The sequence below is a fragment of the Schistocerca piceifrons genome, chromosome 2 (assembly GCF_021461385.2).
Source record: "Schistocerca piceifrons isolate TAMUIC-IGC-003096 chromosome 2, iqSchPice1.1, whole genome shotgun sequence".
In the NCBI taxonomy this organism is placed as follows: Eukaryota; Metazoa; Arthropoda; class Insecta; order Orthoptera; family Acrididae; genus Schistocerca; species Schistocerca piceifrons.
Window position 1 is genome coordinate 77,553,351 of NC_060139.1, and position 7,914 is coordinate 77,561,264.

Genomic DNA, 7,914 nt, shown 5'->3' on the forward strand with positions numbered 1-7,914 from the left:
CATCGGTGAGAGGCTACCACCCTGTCTCACTCCCTTCCCAACCACTGCTTCCCTTTCATATCCCTCGACTCTTATAACTGCCATCTGGTTTCTGTAAAAATTGTAAATAGCCTTTCGCTCCCTGTATTTTACCCCTGCCACCTTCAGAATTTAGCCAGCCAAAGTGGCTGCGCGGTTCTGGGCGCTGCAGTTTGGAACCGCGAGACCGCTACGGTCGCAGGTTCGAATCCTGCCTCGGGCATGGATGTGTGTGATGTCCTTAGGTTAGTTAGTTTTAAGTAGTTCTAAGTTCTAGGGGACTAATGACCTCAGAAGTTGAGTCCCATAGTGCTCAGAGCCATTTTAACCATTTTTGAACCTTCAGAATTTTAAAGAGCGTATTCCACCAATCAACATTGTCAAAAGCTTTCTCCAAGTCTACAAATGCTAGAAACGTAGGTTTGCCTTTTCTTAATCTAGCTTCTAAGATAAGTCGTAGGGTCAGCATTGCCTCACGTGTTCCAACATTTCTACGGAATCCAAACTGATCTTCCCCGAAGTCGGCTTCTACTAAAGTGCGCGTCATATATCTTGGCGGCCGAGTTTAGGTTCGTTCTGCGCATCTGACGTCACAAAACACAGTCAGCCAATGAAGAGAGAACGACGTTGCCAGATCTCGACAGCAGTGCAGAGCACGGACGAGTGTCTTCAGTTTTAGAAACGTTCAGTCATAAATAAAGTAATAGAACAAAAGCAATGTCTTGATAGCAGACTTTCTTTTACAGAAAGTTTGGAAAAAGCATTCTTTATACCAATTGCTTCATATTCTATTTATTAATTAAACCAAACAAGCAATAAGACTCCTAATTCAGGCGATAGCAAGGAAAGGTGTTTGTTTCAATCTCACGAACTGCTTTTTCGCAATAAAGAACAGCGGTAATTGTTTATTTCCTATTGTACTTCGACGAGGCGTGAGTAATTCATAGTCATACCAACAGTGTTTATAAGTAGTTGCGTGAGATGTTAGAGTCCTTATGGAGTCACACTGTTCGATGAGCTGAGGTAGCGGAATGGTGAAGGTGTTGGGCTGCCAAGTAGAAAGTTATGAGTTCAAACCTTGTGTGGTGCTTAATATTTTCTTTATTTAAAAACAGTATTGGAGTGCCTTACTTCACGAATTTTATTCGTTTGAATGAAATTTCTAGTGCTTTGCCTCTTCATTAACTTTTTCGCTGCTGCAGACAGGTGCTCCCCACATTCCACGCTGTGCGCGATTTTGTCATCACTGCCCTTCTCGCCTGTGCAGACACATGGTGTTCCCACTGCTTTCACGCACTTATCATTCGATTTCACAAAAACTATTTGGCCAAAAAATTTGATTTTTACACGTCTTCTTGCCTGATACCTTCCCCCCATAAATGACTTAATTTTGTTTTGATGTGCAGCATTAAATGTAGTAAACCATTGCACGAAATTTTGAAGAGTTTGCAGAGGTAAAAGTCCATAGCGTATACTTTCCGTATGGTCGATTTTAGTTGCCACAATGTTGAGAATGAAATGTGGATAAGATACATAAATTTCATATAATATTTACTGTATAACAATATCTCATTTAATTTAAGTACCACATAGGTGTCGTATGTAATATTGAGAAATATTCCGTCTTTCGCGACTGTAATAAAAGTTTTATATACACATGGCGCATTTGGCTTTATTTTAAAGCACTTCCATCGGTGAAAGGTATGGCACATACACAATGGTATTCATGTTCTATTTCTTGTTTTTGTTCCACAGTCGCAGTTTTACCAATGGTATTGAAATATATCCCTCTTCTGCACCTGAAGAAAATATATTTGACTTGCAGAACAGTACTAATTTGTTCATAAGTTGGGCTCTAATTAAGCTAGAGCAATGAAACTGAATTCAGTTGAAAGGTCTTTTAAAGAGATTTCAAATGAAGTAAAACATAACATGTTGAACCTACAAATACAAGTAGTTGCAAACCTTTAAAAAAAATCGGAACAACTGAATACCAGAGATAGCCTTAAACTCAGCTTTTTATTAGTTCTTGTTACCGAAAAGTCACACCAGTCCAGTTCATCATACTTCTAGCCAATCAGTTTGCTGAACATCGCCTTTTCTGCGTGTTATGTTCGTCCTGTAGCAGTTTCAGGGTTCAATATTGCATTCACTTTCCTGCGACTTAGGGGAAAAAATGCCTGTCTGATTACAAAGTATAAAAGATTTGGACAGTCCACGTTCATGTAACAAGGTAGATATGATTACATCCATTTCCTGATTTTTTTCCCAACTACACAGGCTAATCACTGTTGTCCTTTATAATCACAAGCAACATATCCGTTGGCATCAAACGTCATCGGATCACTGTCAACAAACGTCACTGCAGTTCAGTTTTCCTTTCGTTAGTCTGAATGCACTTCTGTTATTTTGTTCTTGATTAGGGGATAAGTGTGCAGTTTTTGTGTCCTTACAATTGTGTAAACATTTAACAAATATCTGTAAATTTCAATTGTTTATCTTCGTGATCCTCAATACTGGTCGGCCGGAGTGACCGAGTGGTTCTAGGCGCTTCAGTCTGGAACCGGGCGACCGCTACGGTCGTAGGTTCGAATCCTGCCTCGGGCATTGATGTGTGTGATGTCCTTAGGTTAGTTACGCTTAAGTAGTTCGAAGTCTAGGGGACTGATGACCTCAGATGTTAAGTCCCATAGTGCTCAGAGCCATTTGAACAATTTGCACCTCAATAGTGGCATATTTGAAACTGACGTTTTCTGCATTATCCTGAGCAAATACATAGATCTTCAGGAGTCATTTGATCACTGTAAGGGCGTTGCAGACTTGCTCGGGCAGCCATTCGCTTCACCATTCCACCCGCACCATTGCTAACACCTTAACCTGAGAAATGCTACTGGGCTTCAATATGGAGATCATCTTAAAGACAGCATAGGTTGATGTTCTTTCTATTTCTATACTGATCTGCCGCTTTTTCAGAAGTAATACATTTGACTTGGTATTTTATTTATGTTTTTGGTCTGAAAGTCAGTCAAGCAGGACTGAAATAGAGGCTCTGCAGCTGTCAACTGTGAAGCATTCTGATGATTAAGATAATAATAATAGTAATATTCTTTTAAATATGAGTTGCTTGGGGTATGGTCTTTTCAACTGTTCCTTCTTTCTTTTCTTCAACATTTTTTGATGTTTCTCTCTCATTCCTTCAATTTAAAGTGGCTGCAGTCGTCTTGGATTTTTCATGTAAACCATTCTTAGCCCTGCAACTTCTTTCTGAGTGGCAGTGGTCCCTCAGTTTATTCTGGGGTAATTTGAAGTTTGTCTGTGTTCCTCCCAACTTCTTTGCCCCATGTGTTACCTTTTTTAATTTACCAAAGTGAAGGAACAGTCTTTCCGTCCATCTGTTGATATTCATGCCTTGACTGTATCTGTAGAAAGTTACTCTCCTTTTCCTAATCACGTCTAATTTTTTACAGTATGTGTATAAATTTCACTATTATAACGTCTTCTGTGTTGTGTTTCCTCTTTAACTGGTCCGAAAATTTTCCTTAGCATTCTTCTTTATGTGGTTTCCAGTGTTTCCATCACCGACTTTTTGTTTAGAGTTCAAACATCCTGATGCGTAAAGAGCTTCTGGACGAATTACTGTGGAATGATGCGTAAGTTCATCATCGATGGCAACTGATTTCTTATACACGTCCTTGATGAGATAGTATACTGTTTTCATCTTATTAACTCTTGCTTTTAACTGCTTCTCGTCTGAGATGTCTTGTTCAGTTACTTCTCCTTGATACTTGAATTTTTTAGTTCTCTCAGTTTTTCCGTATTTAGTTTCCTCGTGTTTAGAGCTACCTTTATATTTGTCTCAATATGGTTTTATCAAAGGAGATTTGCAAGCCTACTTTTTCAGCTTGTTGTTTAAGTAATTAATTGTCTAGTGTCCGTTCCCATTGAATCTGATAACATAGCTAGGTCATCCGCATGCGCTAGACTATATATTTGTAGGCTGCCCCTTTTGTAACCTAACCCCACTCCCTCATTTACTCGGCTTTCTCCTAAAGGCATGCTCCATTACCTCATGACATCTTTTAGAACAGAGAGCAGTAGTTTTGATCTCAAAACTTAGAGAAATTTCACCTCTAAATTTCGCTTTAGAATTTTTAGTCATTAGCCTTTGTTTAATTGAAGTTGTGTTTTTCCTATCCAAACTCAGTTCGTAGAGTTTTCAAACAGTGGCTTCGTGTCAGCTGGATCATGGGGTTTCCTGAAGTCAACAAAAGTGATGACAGAGTTTTTAGATCTTCTTTTCAGATACATTGTTATTGATTTTAAGTTGATAGTCTGCTGTGAACATGATCTGTTCTTTCTAGAGCCACATTGATATTGGCCAATTAGAGAATCGAGTTGTTGTTCATCCTAGTTAACAATTGTTTTTATAAGATTTTGTAGGTAACTGGTAGGAAAGAAATCATCGGTTCTACACCTGCTATGTACAGTAGGTGGGTCAAGGTTGTCTCCCAGTCTTCAGGAATCTACTCTGTTAACCAGGCATTTCAGAGACTTATTTGCATAAATTCAAAGTTCTGCAGTTATGAAATCCTCCTCAGGTGCTTTATTGTTTTTGAGTAGTTTGGTGATTTCATTGATTTTTCCCTTTTGTTTGGGAGATGAGTCTGGGTACTGAGTGTTTCCTTATGTAAAGTTCAGTCTTTATTTTGGAGATTCACATTAACAAATTTTCAAAATACTTCAATAAAATGTTGTAATGTGCCGGGCTGAATCCTTGTATTAGTGCCACTTAAAATTCACGTCACAACCGGATGTATTGAAACATTTCCTCACCCAGTAGATGGTGCACAGTGTTCCTGACCTACCTTGCTTTGCTTATTCAATATTGTCTTCTCGGTAGCTGCGTCCACCTCACCTAAATCACACTGCAATTAAGAAGCCAGGATCCTAGATTATGTTTTCCAAAATCAAAAGTCAAGACCGTATTCATTGTTGAACACTTACGACAACCACAGTGCGATTTATTTGTTATCACACACACACACACACACACACACACACACACACACACACACACACACAATATTCATGTGACCAGGCCTCTTACTCTTAATAATCGTCACATTAGGTAGGTCAAAAACTTCCAGTCTTTAACAATGTTCACAATACGCGTTAAATGTTCAAAAACGAATACAATTACACTTGTTTGGTAGCGACCGGAAAAGTTAAGCTTTTATTTCAAGTATTATCACATCACATTCCGGCACTGACTTGCCGCACTTTTGCTCCATGAGAATCTGACCGAGAACTAACTGAGGATCTGACCGAAAACTAACTGAGAACTGCACCAGCTCGCACCTTATATAGACGAGTGCTTGAATATTTGACTATTTCTTTTAATATATTATAGTGTATAATTTCCCAGGGTTAAAATGATCCTTTCTAACTGGTTTTGAAGTTAACAATTGGGTTTTATTACTTATGTAACATGAGTGAGCTGTATCAATTTAAATACGCAGAACTAACTTATGCATCCGCAGTGGGAATTCCCGACTTATAAACATGGCAGCCCTCTTGAACAATAATTTTTACTTATTCAGATTTACTTAATTCTTAATTAATGCACTTGCAAAATTGAGACCGGAGTCATTTTATGTAGAAAAATATAGGTATCATAATTATCAAAACAGATCTCGAAATTATTCACTAGTTTGGTCACAATTGGCACTGAAAGTCATACAGGCTACAGATTTCAAGTCTTAATATCTATTTAACTACTAGACTTTAGGTTAATTTAAACACTTTCCTGGAATCAGTAAAATTTAGGCTTTCTTTTGGATGCAGTCTTATAGCTGAATTCTATCTATTAGCTCACTCGAATTTTACTTAAAATGTATTGCACAATATATGTCATTGTTCATAACTTTTAATAGGATGCGTTTCCAATAAAACTAATTAGCTCATTACTTTCAGAATAGACACTAGAATGTACTGAAAGAATAGATTTTACTAGGGGAATTTTATTTAAGCTATTTCTGAATTCTGTACTATGAAGCTGAAGGCCACAGAATCTGTAGACGGAATCTGAGTAGTGAAATGAAAAAAAATAAAGTTCATTGCTTAACAAAGTTACTGAAGGAGTGTAAAACCAAAACAGGATAGCAGTGGGCAACCCTGCTTCGTTACAATGTGTTTTCTTGGTTACGTTTTGCTATTTTGTCAGTTCTTTCTTTAAAGCAAAGGCTTGGTAAAAATTATTTATTTAAGTTTCTTTTGAAAGTCTAATAGGAACTTATGGCATTATTCATTTTTAAATCGTGATCTATTCGTTTTAATTGTTTTTGTCATAATTTCTCTTAGTATTTCTAATTAGTTTGACAAAAATGTGTCTGAAATAAGATCTTGCGGAGCCCTGGGGAGTCCACAGGACGGATGGGCCAGGAAATTCAACTTCCTCGAGCAATGGTGAGGCGTGTTCTGAAATGACGTCTGCATATGAAGCTTCACCAGTCACTGTTACTGCAGAAATTCAGTCCCGGCGACCACAACAGAAGGTATGAGTTTTGTACATCAGTTCTCCGGAGTTTGGCAGAGTACACATTATCCGAATGACTCATCGTTTAGGGCGAATCAACGTTTCATCTATCGGGTAAGGTAAACCGCCATGATGTAAGGATTTGGGGATCACAAAATCCTGGCGTCGTTGTCAAAAAGGAAAAGAACTCGCCGTAACTGAATGTGTTTTGTGCCGTTTCTGTTCACAAAGCATATGGACCTCTGTGTTTCGGGGAGGAAACTGTGGCACCTGGAAATGCTGCAAAATTGGTTGTTTCTTCGACTTCACAGAGATTCCAATGATTTCATATTTACGCATGACGGCGCCTCGCACCACTTTCACCTTGAGATACGACGTTACCTTAACGCCACCATCTCACGACGTTGGATTGGAAGAGGTGGGCACAAGATCTTGTACATTGTTTTTGGTCTCCCAGGTCACCAGTCCCCTCGTCTTGCGATTTTTTTTCTGTGGAGGTACAGAGTGGCGCACGAAATGAGTTACCAATTTGTTTTTGAATATAAACTTTATTGTTAATACAATGTGAGAAGAACATATACTACAATGAAGAGCCGTCCATGGAGATTTGTTCTAAGTCAGCACATGCTCAAGATGTCCACCATTTCGTTTCATAACTTCCTTCAAACGAACACTGAATGTAGTGATTACCCTACGGCACATGTCTTCCGTAATTTCACTGCAAGCTTGAAGAATAAGTCTTCTGAGCTCCATTAAACCATGTGGACGTTTCGGGAAAATTTTTTCCTTTATGTACTCCCAAAGAAAAAAGTCACATGGATTGAAGTCTGGACTATTGGGGGGCAAATTTTGTCCGTCATTGAAGCGACCTGGAAACCTGAGTGAAATGATCTGCATGTCGAAATTCTCATGTAAAAACGCCAACACAGTGTTTGCAGAATGTGGCCTTGCTCCATCTTGCATGAAACACTGCGTGTTGAAGGGGACGGCAGTAGCAAGAAGCTGTGGAATGAAGCTATTGCGGAGCATGCTCAAATAACGCTCGCTGTTCAAAGTTTCTTCAAAGAAAAAGGGTCCAACAAGTCCGTGACTGGAAATTGCTGACCACGCTGTAATCCTCGGAGCATAATGTTGTCGTTCATGAAGCACTTGTGGGTTTTCAGTGACCCAAAAGCGTACATTTTGTTTGTTAACCATACCGTCTAAATGAAAATGCGCCTCGTCTGAAAACCAAACGTTGTTGAGAGTTTCTTCCCTATCCTCCGCACACTGAGCAAACAGTAGTCTCTGCTGCTTGTGTTCTTCAGAGGGCTTCTGTGCACAGGTCATCTTGTATGGGTACATATGGAGGTCACTTTTAA